This window comes from Narcine bancroftii, chromosome 6, assembly GCF_036971445.1.
Source record: "Narcine bancroftii isolate sNarBan1 chromosome 6, sNarBan1.hap1, whole genome shotgun sequence".
Taxonomy (NCBI): Eukaryota; Metazoa; Chordata; class Chondrichthyes; order Torpediniformes; family Narcinidae; genus Narcine; species Narcine bancroftii.
Window position 1 is genome coordinate 170,366,849 of NC_091474.1, and position 16,571 is coordinate 170,383,419.

Consider the following 16,571-nt stretch of genomic DNA (forward strand, 5'->3'; position numbering starts at 1 on the left):
GATTGATTTCATATATTTGATCACATAAGTAGCAGACATGTTAGGAAGCAGTGCAATTTCTGGAGAGTTCAATGGCTAATTTATAACCAGCAAGTAATTCTTCCCATCCATGTGGAACAGATCAGTCCCAACTTTCTGCTATGGTTCTGCTGGTAAATCAGTTCTGATCATAGGTTCCTTTGTCTGCTTTGTGTGATGTTTCAAACAGGTCTCACAGCTTGAAACTATTCTGTCAATTTATCCCTGGCCAATAAACAGCAGTTCTGGTCCTCGTCTTGCACTTTTCCATTCCACGGTGCCCTCAAGCACCCTTTTCAGCATCTCTTGTTGCAGTGATTGAGGAATGACAATTCTGCTCTGTCTGAGTAGAAGCCCATTTAATAAAGGTCAGCTCTGATGTTGTAATATGGCTGACATTCAGCTCTAGGCCATTCTTCATTCAGATTCTTGATGACCTTCTGTAGAACTATGTCATTTTCTGTTTCAGCTGTGATCTGCTTGGATTTCATGCTGGATATGGGAAGAGATTCAGTGATGAGGCTCACGCAGATTCACATCTGCCTCTGTGGAACTGTCATTGTGTTCTTCACTCTTGTGTTGTTGCCCTGCATAACACATCAGCTAACACGATAGGTTTCGCTCTTGACCAGGCTTAGGTTTTCACATGCTTTGTCACCAAGCAGTAATTCATGTCCACCTAGGACTACTGTGAACCTGAGGTGGCACTCTTTATCTTTAACTTGCACCTTGAGTTTACGTGTACCTTTCGTCTCAATGCTCTACCCATTGTAGGCTTTGAGCAGTACAGGATTTGCATAGATGTATGGCTTTATCTTCATTGCCCTGATGTCACACTCACAGATCAAACTGACCTTTGCCCTTGTGTCCAGCTTGAAAGGAATATTTGTTCCATTTGTATGCAATGATACAGTTCACTTGTCCTGCTCGACTCTGTTCAAGCTTGGCTATTCAGTCTCTGATGGTTTATAGTCTTTCTGCACTATAATACCCACAAAGAGTGTATGACTGAGAGCAGTTTCTTCTCTAGTGTGTACAATTTCACTTCTGTTTTGTTTCCCTTTGGAAAAACATTGCTTTGCATAATGATTCTGCCCTTTGCACTTATTACAGACTTTTCCATAGGATGGGCATTCTTTTGGTGCATGTTGATTGCCTCATCATTTACAATTAAATGTCTCTCCATCTTTTTGTTGTTTCCTATATCTCACTTTTTGTTTGTGTATGCCAATTATGTCAATACTGTGGCTATGAGTGGGCCTTCATTTTCACTGGCTTTTGCACTATCACTGAACTTTTTCAGGTGCTGCAGAACTAGTTCACTGCTGTGGCATATCTTCACAGTTCCCGCCAAGATAAACTCTGTCACTTGCATCAACCTCGCTCTCACTTTCTTATCCATAACCCTGAACACAATTTGATCATGGATCATTGAATCTTGCAGTCATCTAAAATTGCATGTTCTTGCTTTTAATTTCAAGTCCATTAAAAAAGCTCTCTCCCTGCAGTTGCGTGTGTCAGTGAAACACGTACCTTTCAAATGCTTCATTTTTCTTTGGTGAATAGTGTTCATCAAACATCTTGATAACCTCGTTGAGTTTGATATCAAGTCCAAGAGCTTGCAGGCACAGCATAAATATTTGTTTGAACAACCTCCACTCATGGCTGACATTTCCAGTTCAATTTGTAGCATCAGGAGTATTTACACTTTCCATATCTCTGCTGATAATGACTGATACACACTCTGCACCCACCTGGGGTTTCTTCCACTTCTGATACCATGCAATGTTTCATTTAAGCAATAAAGAATCTTGGGTTCTTTTAAAGCAACTATACTCTATTAGCTTTTGAATTCATTCAGGAGCTTGTGGAGGAATCCATCTTGATCCAACTGAGCTGCCACCAACTAGTCTCTGACTCCCTCTAGTGGTCAGGAGGATCACCAGCACTCTATCATTACAGTATGATCTAGTAGAGTTTTAATTATTAAGATTTAATAGCTTTGAGTAGAATTTTCAGTAGATCAGTACTGTAGAGTACTGGTCAGAAGAGTTTTAAATATTAAGCAAGTCAACAGATATGGATTTTGCACAGAAACATGGAGCTGAAGTAAAGAATCTGGCATCATCTTATTAAGCAGTCTTCATTTGTCTTATTTCCTTTCTGTTCTTATGATTGGAACTATGTGTTTCTGTATACAAAGTATTCAGGTAGAAACAAATGTTTTGTGGCTTCAATGACTAAGGAGGACATTTCAGTACTAAAAAGGTCCTGTGTCCTTTTAAGAAATCAATGAGGTAATAGATGAGGATATTGAGAACAGTAAGTTGATACTCTGTATGTGGAGTTTCAAAATCTTTATTAAAAAGCACCCTGGCATTAAGTTTATCGGTAAAGTTGAAGCTCCTAGGAAAGTGGAAGTCTAAATATAAAATTAACTTAGGGGTTGGAAAGAGTTGAGATTTTTGAGTGCCTAGAAAATATGCAATGGTGTATTGCCAGGATGATGCCAAGAACATAGCTTTTCTTGCTGCTTGTTGATGAATTGGACTTGGGTATTCAAATTGCTGCTTCTAATTTGCAAATAACATTAAATTTAGAAAATGTTTCAAGAACAGCAAAAATGATCATGATGGGGACAGACAAGAAGTGTGTAGGCAAAATCTACAAGGCTGGTGGAAAGTCTGCATGTGCAGGAGATGAAATTTAATGCAGCGAAGTGTGACAGGAGACATTTTGGTTAGAAGAACAAACAAAAGTGCTAAAAGTATAATGAGTATATTATAAAAGTGCTGCAGAGCATGATATATATCAGCACAAAATTTGAAAATAATAGGAAAGGATGAGATTACACTTGAGGCTCCATAAAATCTAAATTAACTGTGATCCAAGTAATAAGTTCAATTCAGGTTCTCCACACTATAAGAGATTTAGTGGATGAGGAATTTCAGTGATTTGGATAGACTGCAGAAATTGGGATTGCATTGTAGTGAAACCACTATTGTACATATTTGTTATATGGAAGTTACATGATCTTTCCTGGTTGACCCTGCTCTCACTGGCCGGCTCATGATTCCTCCCCATTCTTCATATCACAAGCCTGCCCCCAGTTCGAGTCTGGGTCAGTGGGAGTGACCAACACAGGGATGCTGTCCATCTCTTGCAAATAAAAGCCTTGAGTTTCGGCAACTTCAGACTTTGTGCAATTGATTGTGCATCATGCATTCCTTGGATCAGAGAAAATTCAGAGATGTTTTAGTTATGTTTAAAATCATAGCTCGAGGCCAGTGTTTTTCAAATTTTTTCTTTCCACTCACACTTTAAGTCATCCCTTACTAATCACAGGGCACCTATGACATAGAGATTATTTAAGGTCATATGTGAATGGAAGGAAAAGTTTGAAAACCACTAGTCTAGGCAAAGTGAGTGGTCTCACTTCAGGTGCAGGATACAGATTTAAGTGATTGCACAAGAAATGAAGGAAAATGAGAAAAACAAATTGAGACAGTGGTCTTGAATTTACTGGCTGAAATGGCAGCAAAAAGCAGTTCAGATATGGCTTTCAAAGGGGAACTGGATGAATAATTTTCAGAGGAAAGAGTTGCAGGGCTAGAGGAAGACATGCAGAGGAATTGATGATGTGTATTTGTAAAGAGGAGATGCAGGCAAATGTCCTCCACACTTGTGGCAATGAATATGGACTCGCTGACCTGCCTTGTAACCTCAAAGGGTGATCAGGGAAAACTCTTGGAAAAGGGAGAATAGTCTTTTTATACCATATTTCCAGACCTAATAAAGATATCCTGCTCAAGGATCCAAGCAGTGGTTGTGATGGAGTGGAACTGAGTTCAGAAGACAACATGGCCATTTAAAAAAAACTGCAAAACTTGAGAGTGCGCAGTTACAAGTCTCATCAATCAAAACCACTTACCACAATATTTCATATTTTTAACTATCTTCTTTATATCAACCTTTGAGAATGAGGCACTGAAGAAGCCAATGTGGGGAAACTCCAATGGGGCAAGTAGGTAGTTTGTGCTGCAGTCCACTCCTTTCACTGCTTATGTGGTCTCTAATTCAATTGCCATTTTCCCTTATTGAAAACATCTGCTTTTGACCAGATGTTTGGCATTTGGTGTGACAAACTAAAAAGCAAAGTTTAATAAGCTCAAGGGAAGTATTAAACTTTTAATCATATTACAATTGAATTAATTAACATTGTACTTTTGAGAAGAATAGCTCTTTGGAATTTCACTGGTTCGGAAGGTTTCTTTTGCTCACTTCCAGAAGGAGATATTAGCCCAAATATCGGAGTTATTGATTGATTTTTCTTCTTAAAAAGTGCTTGAAATGAAGTTAATTAAAGCGATTGCCAATTTTTGAGTATTGCAATGAAACTGATGACGCTTGCAAAAATTTGGATGCACTGTACAATCTAAAACTTGCTGCCTGAGATGCACTGAACTAAAATTTTATTAAATCACACTGAATCAGGATCAGAATTTATTGTCATGAACAGATGTTGCTTTGCAACAGCATCAATAGTGCCAGGAAATTACATTTAAATATTAAATAAATTAGTGCAATAATAAGAGAAAATTAGAGTGTTTGTGGTTCATTGTTCATCCAGAAATCTAATGGCAGAGGGGAAGAAGCTGTCCTTGTGCCACTGAGTGTTCATCTTCAGGCTCCTGTACCTCCTTCCCAATGGTAGCAGTTGAAGAGGGCTTGATCAGGGTTGTCAGGATCCTCGAGGACAGAGGAGTCTTTCTTAAGACACTACCTCTTGTAGATGTCCTCGATGAAGTGGAGACTGATGTCGGTGATGGTGCTGGCTGAGTTCATAACTGTTATTTTTCTTCTCCTGTGCATTAGCACTTCCATACTAGACAGTGATGTAACCAGTCAGAATTGCATAAGTTTGCAAGTCTTTGGTGACATACCAAACCTCCTCAAATTCCTCACGAGATATAGCTACTGGTGAGCCTTCTTCATGATTGCATTGACATGGAGGCCTCAGGATAGATTCTCAGAGATGTTGACATCCAGAAGTTTGAAGTTCCTGACCCTCTCCACTGTGGTGGGACATCGAGCAGGCTGATGACGTCATGTGGCAGGACTTGCGCATCTTGGAGAGAGCTCAGGACTAGCAGGGAAAACTCTGCATATGTAGATATTCACTAAATGTATGGTAAAATAAAACAAGCTACAAACTCGACTGCAGGCTCAAGGTCATGTTTATTATGAGTGTGTCTGAACCCAACACAACGTGGTGTCAGAAGTGGAACTTTGAGCCACAGAGGAAGGACTGTGAAAGAGTAAAAATGAAAGAGATGAGCTAAGATGAAGGATGGGCCTGAACATGTGGAGACGCCCCAATTGGGAGTGGTGGCACCTCCAATGGCGACTTTCACGATAAAACCCCCAGAACCCTTCGACTTCTCAAAGCCACAGGAGTTGGAGAAGTGGATAAGAAGATTCAAGCACTTCAGACTGGCAAGTAACTTAACTAATTCCTCTGAAGCTAACCAGGTGAATATGCTGGTAAACTGCATGGGGGACGAGGCTGACAACGTGCTATGGGGCCTAGACTTAACAGGTGTGCAGCGGCAGTAGTACGATGCAGTATTGAGAGGGCTCGATTATTATTTCATGCCTAAGAAGAACATAATTTATGACGGGAAAAAATTTAACAAGAGAGTGCATAAACAGTAGACGCATTCATTACAGTCTTGTATCCATTGGCGGAGAACTGCGAATATAGGGATCTGCATGATGAACCTTTACGTAACAGACTAGTAGGGGGTCTAAGAGATTCATCACTGTCCCAGAGGATGCAATTTGACAAAGATCTCACCCTTATGAAAGCAGTTACAGTGGCTAGACAGTCGGAGGCTATAAAGCAACAGCAAACTGACTGACGAGAAATGAGTGCAAGCAAACTAGCAGTAGACGCAGTGAAACTTAAGAGAGGAAAACAGCAGAAGTTTAAAGGCAAAGGGCCGATGCCAGGAGAGAAAAAAGTTAAAATGATGACGCAGATCAAAGTAGAGCACAAGACAGGCCCCAAGTGCGGTAAACTACCTTTCCACCCAGCACTTCAATTCCCAGCCAGGAGTGCAGAATGCCACAACTGCGGCAAACAAGGACACTATGGAAAAGTCTGTACGTCAACCCATATGGTGAATGAGGTAGTGGAAGACATAGCATTAGGCGAGGAGCCCTGGATGGCTGATATTAATGTAGGTGGCAGCAAAGTGACCTTCAAAATCGACACAGGGGCCGATGTTGCAGGCATTCCGGAGCAGATGTTTAAAAGAATAACTCCTGGAGACGGCAAGCTAGGAAAAACACAGAAGCCACTCTACGGTCTGGGGGGGAGTTAAATTAATCATCTTGGAATCGGCAAAAGAAACACAAACACTCTCATAGAGAGAGGAGCACAACAGAAGAAGTGTATGTGATGAGAGACTTACAAGCGCTGTTGAGCAGTCCAGCTTCGGTGAGACTCCAGCTAGTGGCCAGATTGGACATCCTAGACCAGGAGATGGTCAGGAAGGCATAGCCCAAACTTTGCGATGGACTCGGGCTAGTACAGAAGCCATATGTCATTAAACTCAAGCCTGATGTAAAACCATTTTCACTGAAGGCACCTCGAAGGGTCTCATTGCTGCTCATTGGCAAAGTGAAGAGAGAGCTTGAAAGAATGGAGAAGCTTGGAGTTATCAGCTGCATAGAGAAGCCTACAGAATGGTGTTGAGGCATGGTGGTAGCACCGAGAAAGAATAAAGAAGAAGTTCGCATCTGTGTGGACTTGACACCCTTGAATGGATCAGTGTGCAGAGAAACGTTTATACTTCCTTCAGTGGATCAAACCCTAGGCATGCTCATGGGTGCACAATATTTTACCAAGTTGGACGCAAACAGGGGATTTTTGCAAATTCTTTTGTCCAAAGAATCAGCTCTTGACACAACATTCATCACACCATTTGGCTGTTACTATTTCAACTCCCTACCCTTTGGTATCTCCTCTGCCCCTGAACACTTCCCGGACAGGTTACCACTGGCCTGGAAGGAGTTGTCTGCCACATGGATGATATCCTAATTTGGGGGAACCATGAAGGACCAACACGAAGCGAGGGTCCATGCAGTCCTAAAATGAGCAAAAAGGGCAGGGGTCACTCTCAACATGGCGAAGTTTGGAACGACGCAGGTGAAATTTCTGGTGTACATCATCTCAGCAGATGGCATGAGACCCGATCCAGACAAGAGCTGTGCAGAACATGAAGGAGCTAACATTAATGAGCTCAGAAGTTTCCTCGGTATGGTGAACCAACTAGGGAAGTTCATACTAAACCTGGCTGAAAAGGACAAACCACTGAGAGATCTGTTGTCCAAGAGAAACCAGTGAAGCTGGGGACATGAGCAACAGAGGACATTTAGTAACCTCAAGCGAGAGCTAGCTATCATTCACACCGGTTCTTCAGTTGTATGATCCAAATAGGCCACTGAGAATATCAGTTGACGCTTCATCATATGGACTGGGAGCAGTATTACTACAGAGGGATGGAGACAATTGGTCACCAGTTGCTTATGCTTCCAGATCACTAACAGAAATGGAGCAACGGTATGTGCAGCTTGAAAAAGAGGTATTGGCACTGACTGAGGCTTGCGAGAGATTCAATGATTTTATTTTGGGACATTTCAAGTTGGAGACAGACCACAAACCACTTGTGAGTCTGCTAGGTGGGCAAGTGCTGGATTCACTGCCACCATGGATACAGAGGATCAGGATGAGGCTGATGAGATACTCATACACGATCTCACACACACCTGGGAAGAACCTCACAACTGCAGATAGATTCTCTCGCTCCCCACTACAAGACAGAATCATGAGTGCTAACAAAGACCTCATGGAGGACACCAATATTTATGTCGAGATGGTGATGGAAAACCTCCCAACAAGCGACAGATACCTGACAGAGTTCCGAGAGCAAAAATGCACTGACAGTGTGTGAGCGCAGGATCATGAAAAACTGCATTGGAGGCTGGCCAGACAGAAACCAGTTACAAGGACCAGTCAATCACTACTGGCAAGAGAGGGCCGTCCTGAGTGTGCATAATGGACTACTCCTGCATGATACGAGCTTAGTTATTCCGGCTAACATGTGGAATGAGGAACTTGAGAAAATACACAAAGGTCACCGGGGGTTGTAAAGTGCTGGGAATGTGCCAATCAAACAGTGTGGTGACCAGGTCTGAGTAATCAAATAAGTGAGATTGTCTTGAGGTGCAGAGAGTGCATCCAGGAAAAGACAAACATAAGAGAACCAACCACTGATGCCGAGTAAATTCCCTGACAGGCCATGGCAAAAACTTGACATGGACTTATTCACTCTTGGAGAGAACACATACTTACTTGTGGTGGACTATTTCTCAAGATTCCTAGAAATAGCATGACTCACCCTGACACGAACTATTGATGTAATTGTTCATTTAAAATCGATGTTTGCACAGCATGGCATTCCAGAGACGTTAGTAAGCGACAACGGTCCACAATTCTCTGGACAAAACATGAAACCCTTCGCAGTGGATTACGGGTTCGAGCATGTGACCAGTAGCCCTAAGTATCCACTAAGCAATGACGAGGCAGAGTGAGCAGTACAAACAGTGAAGAACCTGCTCAAGAAGGCAAAAGATCCTTACTGTGCACTATTGGTGTATAGCGCCACACCACTGAGCAATGGCTGCAGTCCAGCCCAGTTGCTAATGGGACGTCATCTTCGCACGAGTCTACCAATCCTTCCAAAGAGGTTGCAGCCAGAACTCCCAGACTTGCTACAACTCCAGGACAAGGAGAGGGAGAAGAGGTGTAAGAATGAGAAGTGGTATAACAAGACACAGAACGAGCGACCTGGAAAAGCTGGCACTAAGATATGAGGTGTGGATCTCTGATGCAAGACAGCAAGGTACAGTAACTTCCATGCACCACAGCCCATGGTTGTACATGGTTAGCGGACCACAAGGGACACTGAGATGGAATCGCCAGCATCTCGTTCCCATACCAGAGTCTCCAGGTGAAAAGCAACAAGAGCATGGGGTGGAAATGGACACTCCTTCAGGTCCAGGGACATGGCCAACTGAGACACAGAGTTTGCCTGGCATAATAAGATGAGGTCTGGACGAGAAGTAAAGAGACCGCAGAGACTGAATCTGTAGAGACTGCAAAACACTGAGTCAAGAAAGATGTCTATATTGTAAATGGTGTATGTGCATTTGTATTGGAATACGTAAAGGTAACTGTAGTGGGCGAAGCCACAGTAAAGGGGGCTTTGAAAGTAAAGCAAGGGGGATGTGGTGTAACACTATTGGTGGGCCATTGAGCAGACCAATGATGTCACAGGGCAGGACTTCCGTATCCTGGAGAGAGAGGCTCGGGACTAGCAGAGAAAAGCCTGCGTGTGTAGATATTCATCAATGTATGGTAAAATAAAGCAAGCTACAAACATGACTCCGGGCTCAAGGTCATTTTTATAATGAGCATGTCTGAACCCAACACGACATCCACTACTGAACCTTTGATGATGACTGGATTGTGTTCTCCTGTCTTCCTCCTTAAGTCTACATCAGTTCCTTTGTTTTACCATTGCAGTGGAATCACTCAACCAGCTGATAGATCTCCCTCCTGAACCCTTCCTTATTACAATCTGTGATTCTGCCAACGACTGCCATGTTATCGTCAAATTGTAGACACCACTTGAATTGTGCCTCGCCACACAGTCGTGGGTGTAGAGCAGTGAGCTAAGCAGGCATGACAAGAAGTAAACTGTGGACACAAACTAAAGCTGCAAAGTCCTGTCTATTCCAGCCAAACCAAACACGTTTTAACAATGTTAATTATTGTGAAGCAATTTCTCTGAGTTTGATAAACAAGTACAGATTCCAATTCCATCAGATTTTAAATGTTGATGATTTAATTATCTACTAGTTTTCTACCTATTCCTTTCTCTCATTCTAAAACTCATCTTTTTCTAATTCTGTTCTGCATCTGGCCTGATGTTCTTTTTTTTAATTCTAATTCATATTTCTGAGCCTTGCAATGTTAATTATGTGGACTTTCAGTCTGATTGTTCAAGGAGAGGCTTGTCCTGATCATTTGGGTCCCAGCTGCCTTGTTTCCTTTAACTGCTATGTTATCAGCTCATATTTTCAACATTTTGTCTTCCAAAAAAAAGTAAATCTTAGGCCTTTCAAAGGCATCTGATGACAAGACAATATTAGGTATCCTACTTATTAGTATTATTTGGTATTCATCTTATGGCCCCAGTATTATCTTTAAAATATTTCAAAAGTTCAATTACCTATTTCAGGAAGCTTTAAGGCAGGAATTGGTGGTAATTAATACTAAACTGTTCCTGATTACCAGATTGAATTAAGTGATCACATTGTTCCTGCAGATGAACATCAAGAAATACTGCAGCGTATGGAGGCAGTTATGAGCAAACCACATGTCTAAAATAAGGCTTTGGTTTCATAAACTTCTTCCAGACCATCTTATGATAGTTTTGTACTTTAAAGAGGGTTTTTGAAATCCAATTTTGTGCCTGCAGACAGCTAATCAAAGTTTTAAAACAATTATATATTTGGGAACAAGGAACGTGCATTTAAACTGATTTAACAACTTGAGGCAAAAACCAAAGAGAGCCCACTTCATCTCTGAACATGGCTATCTGATATTTAAAGGAAGTATTTGAAACTGCAACAAGATAAAAGATTGTCAAAGCTAAATATTTTAGGAAACAAACATTCCAACACTTGTGCTGCAGCTGGAGAGAAAGAGAGGGGGGGGGGGGGAGAGAGAGAGAGAGAGTACAAACATAAGATTAATACCAACAATGGAATAGATACTGTAACATGACATGTATTTCAAAAGTGCAAATTATTGTTTACTTCAAAGTACAAGATTTCAGACTGATTGTGAAGATAGTAAGAGAGGAGTTTTAACTGAAAAAGCTATTACAAAGACACGGTGGGGTGGGGTGGGGGGAGGGTGGTGGTGGTGTTGAATAGCCCCAAGTGTTGTGCAATCTACTGAAGCAAAAGTAAAACATCTTGTATCCAATTCTTTTGCAGCTGATAATCCACCTATACAATTCTTTCTTTTTAAAATATTTTATTGATTTGGTAGAGAGAAACTTTTACTTTCCACCCACATACCACCTTAAGCAATCCCTTACTAATCACAAAGCACCTATGGCATAGGGAATATTTGAAGTGGTATGTGAGTGGAAAGAAAAAGGTTGAGAACCACTGATCTAAAATTTGGAAGAGATAAGCCCCCATTGCTTTTGGTCCTTTGAAGATACACCTTATTTATACTGGGTATTTACCTTGCCATATAATTTAAAATCGATGTCCATATAATTTAATCCATTGAATTAAAATAAGTTTTAGGAATGAAAATTGGTAAAGATTGAAATATATACAAAAATTTCGGTAAAATGTTCAATCTAATTGCATTGTCATACATAAGGGTGACCATCCCAACAACTCCTTAATCTGATAATTACCCCTGAAAAATGTTCTTTCAATACTTTTTTACAACTACTTGTAATTGTGATTCCCAAATATTTGAATTGGTCATTAATTATTTTAAAAAGGACTATATAATTCTAAGGTTGGGCCAAAGACAAAATCCATCAGTTAGCATGTACGTTTTACCAAGATTCATCTACTCTTTGAAGGTGTGCAAATTAGAATCATAAAGCATAGAATCACTCTCTTACACAAACAAGCCATTGGTTTCTGCTGGCAGAGTAAATTAGTCAGTCCCAATCTTTTGGTTCATCCACACAGCTCCTCTGGTTCCTGTTAGAATAGGGGTTCCTTCAAAATCCAAAAAAGGGGGATTGGTGTTGAGGATTTGGTTTCAATCTAGAGAACATTTTGGATGCCATAGATTTTTATTAATCAGTCCTCTTTTAGCTAATCCCTTTCTTTAAAACCTTCAATACAAGATTTTGTTTTTTGTCAATGGTCATTGTTTGGTATCCAATCTTTCCAAGATCTCTTTACTGACCTAAATTTGGCCTATTTTGAACAACAATCTTCTAAATTTAAAATAACTAAAGATTTTTTTTTAGATATTTACACATTAGAAGCCTTCTAAATTCCTTGGTATTAAAACTCCCTCAAGATTTGGAATTAAAGATGATAGATAAGAGATATAATCTTAAACTGAGCACTAAAAGGATGTTATCAGTTCTATGAGTTATTACTGATGTCTAGTGGTAATTCCTTGTATAAGACTAAGAAATTATGGGAGGAAGATTTTCAACAAGAATTTTCTGATGCTTCAGAGATTCAATCTTGAAATTGGTTAATTCATCTTCTCTATGTGCCCGACGTTCATTATTGCAAATTAAAGTAATACATCGAGCTTACTTATCCAAATTTTATTCCAACTTTTCATTAAAATGTGATAGATGTAAGACTGAAGAAGGTACATTATTTCATATGTTTTGGTCATGTTCCTCGCTTTCCAATTATTCCGTGTCTTGTCTTTAGTTCTTTATATTAATTTGGCTCCTTATCCTTTTCTTGCCCTATTTGGAATAATTAAGTCAGCTGATTTAAATGTGTCTGGCTCCAATCCCATAGTTGCCTTTGCTCTTATTGCCAGAAAAACAATACTTATGAGATGGTTATCTGATGTGATGGCATGTTTGACTCTGGAAAAAATTATATGCTCTACTAATGTAATGAATTTAAATTTTCTAATTTTATAGGGTCCTTAATTATTTTCAGAATTTATAAAATTATTGGATCCTATTTTACGGTTTGGTTGCCCTTTCTTTCATGCATTAATGGAACATACATGTTTAATCATAACTTCACAGGGGAAGGGTTGGACTATTAGAATAGTTTTTGTTTTATAAACATCTTATTGTTTTTCTCTCTTTCGTAGGTAATTTAGTTATTTGTTAATATGCGTTTACTTTGTGGATATATATTCTTGTTATTACCTTTGTGAGCATCTACATATATAAACTCAATAAAAATATTGGAAAGAGAACAGGAGTCCCAAACTTTCTAGATCATCAACCTCTTTATGCAATCCTTGATCCCTCATAGACCCCCAGACATGAACAAAAATAAATAAATAGACATGCTGTTTCCATGTGCATTGGCAAGGGAAACTGCATACTATAGGCATGGTGTCTGGACCTCCCAGCACCAAACCAAACTTTGTTACAACACCCCAATTGCCAAGTAACAAATTGTAAATTAAGCAAATGAGTTTTAAAAAACTTTGCTTCTTGCTGGGAAGATGCCAAATGGAGCTGGGTCCAAGTCTTCAGCATTGGCGATGGCGACTCCATTCTCAACATCGGGTGTGGTGTCGTCTGCATTGAAGAAGTTGCCTTGGGCTCCCAGCCAGGAGCGAGGATGTCAGGCTCCTGGGCAGGAGCGGAGATGGGGGTCCTTGGGCTCTACAATTCTTCTGACCCCCAAAAGTTCAATTGGACCCCCCCCCGGTGTTTTTCAACCCCCTAGCATTTTTTGACCCCTTGGATAGTCCCATTAACCCTCCAGGAATCAACATCGACCACCTTGGATTCCACTAAGAAGAATTACAATAAAAAATAATGTGCCTATAACTGCTGATGAAGATTTAAAAGGTTCATTTCCTAATTTGTTCTTCAGCTTTGGAAATTAAAAAGGTCAGATGTGAAGGTAAGCTTACCCTTGACAATTTTCTTTCCACTTCTACTGCACCCGTGCATTTCAATTTGTGATATCTGCACTCAATAAACAAGATTCTGTGGCCTTGAATAGTAACAAATAGCCTTTAGGGCAAACAAGAATTATTCTCATTCAAAATAATGAACAAATCCTCAATGAAATGGTTTTGGAAATATAATAGAAAAAAATACATGTAATTATTGATGTAGTTTTGAAGTTGTTAATTAAAAAAAAAATTAATATAAAGTTTTTTTTTGCATAAATAGCACTTCATCATTTTTTGTCTTGGTTACTACCCTACCAGTCCAAATTACTTAGCAGATAGAACCATCTGGACATGGATTGATTGAACAACACTCACTTTATTGCAATTCTGAAAATATTAATATTGCAGAACTCGAAAGTGCTGGAGAACATCAGCAGGTCACACAGCATCCATAGAAAGTAAAAGGGCTGAGCCCATCACCAGGCGTCGAAAATCAGGCAGATGCCAGAATTAAAAAGTGGTGGGGGGGAGAAACAGATGGGAGGAGGATACATGCACCATCATATTCTCTATCACCACTGTTTGGGGCCCCAAACATAGGAACATAGGAAGTAGGAACAGGAGTAGGCCAAAAATGGCCCATCGAGCCTGTTCCGTCATTCAATACGATCATAGCTGATCTAATTTATGACCTAACTCCACCTTCCTGCCTTCTCTCCATATCCCCTAATTCCTCTATCATGTAAAAATTTATCTAACCGAATTTTAAATATGTTTAATGAGGCAGCCTCAACCACTTCCCTGGTTAGAGAATTCCAAACATTCACTACTCTCTGGGAAAAACTATTTTTCCTCATCTCTGTCCTAAATCTACTCCCCCGAATCTTGAGACTGTGTCCTCTCGTTTTAGTTTCCCCGGCCAGCTCAAAAAACCTTCCTACACCTATCCTATCCATACCCTTCATAATCCTATATGTTTCTATAAGATCTCCTCTCATTCTTCTGAATTCGAGCGAAAACAATCCTAGATGATTTAATCTTTCATCATAAGTCAATTCCTTCATCCCAGGGATCAACCTAGTAAACCTCCTCTGGACCGTCTCCAAAGCCAGTATATCCTTCCTCAAATATGGAGACCAGAACTGGACACAGTACACCAGGTGCGGTCTCACCAGTACCTTATACAGTTGCAACATTACCTCCCTACTCCTGAATTCAATTCCTCTAGCGATGAAGGCCAACATTCCATTTGCCTTCTTAATAACCTGCTGCACCTGCAACCTAACTTTTCGCGATTCATGCACAAGCACTCCCAAGTCCCTCTGCACAACAGCATGCTGTAGTTTTTCACCCTTTAAATAATATTCAGCTCTTTTATTTTTCTTGCCAAAGTGGATAACCTCACACTTACTAACATTGTACTCTATCTGCCAGACCTTTGCCCACTCATCCAGCTTAACTATATCCCACTGCAGACTCTCCACATCCTCATTACAATTTGCTCTTCCACTCAATTTGGTGTCATCCGCAAACTTGGCTACACCACATTTTGTCCCCTCCTCCAAGTCATCAATGTAAATGATGAACAGTTGTGGGCCTAACACTGACCCCTGCGGCACCCCACTTACCACTCTCTGCCAACCTGAAAAACTCCCATTTATCCCGACTCTCTGCCTCCTGTCAGACAACCAATTTTCAATCCAGGCCAATATACTTCCCCGGACTCCACTTTCCTTTAACTTACTGAGAAGTCTCTTGTGCGGCACCTTATCAAACGCTTTCTGGAAATCCAAATATACAACATCAACCTGTTCCCCTCTATCCACCGCACCCATTATATCCTCAAAGAATCCTAACAAATTTGTCAAACAAGATCTTCCCTTTCTAAAACCATGCTGCGTCTGCCCGATTGAACCCTTACGTTCCAAAAGTTTCACTATTTCATCTTTAATGACGGCTTCAAGCATTTTTCCAACCACAGACGTCAAGCTAATTGGCCGATAATTTCCAGTCTTCTGCCTACATCCCTTCTTAAAAAGTGGCATGACATTTGCTGTCTTCCAGTCTACCGGGACCTGCCCAGAATCCAAGGAATTTTGGTATATGACCACCAATGCATCAACTATAACTTCTGCCATTTCCTTCAGAACCCTTGGATGCATATCATCAGGACCAGGTGATTTGTCTGGCTTTAGTCCCATTAGTTTCTCCATCACTACTTCCTTTGTAACAACTATTTTATCAAGGCCCTCCCCAACATTCACATCCTTAACTCCGCACTTGGGCATGCTGGACCGTGAAGACTGACACAAAATATTTGTTTAATGCCTCGGCCATTTCCTCATTTTTTGCTACCAGTTTCCCTTTCTCATCCTCCAAGGGTCCTATGTTAACTCTGGCCACCCTCTTCCATTTTATATATTTATAAAATTTTTTGCTTTCTGTTTTTATATTTTGTGCCAATTTACTTTCATAAACCTTTTTCCCATTTCTTATTACCTGCTTTGTAACCCCTTGTTGTCTCAAAGTTTTCCCAATCTTCCAGTTTCCCACTGCTCTTTGCAGCTTTGTACACCTGTGCCTTCAATTTTATACTCTCCTTTATTTCCTTTGTTAACCACAATTGATTTTTCCCTCCCTTGCTGCCCTTTTTCCTGACCGGAATATATTTTTGTTGAGCATTACAAAATATTTCTTTGAAAATCTTCCACTGTCCTCAATTGTTTCATCAATTAGCCTGTGCTCCCAGTCCACTCTGCCCAATTCCTCCCTCATCCTATGGTAGTCACCCCTGTTTAAGCATAATATATGAGTTTTAGGT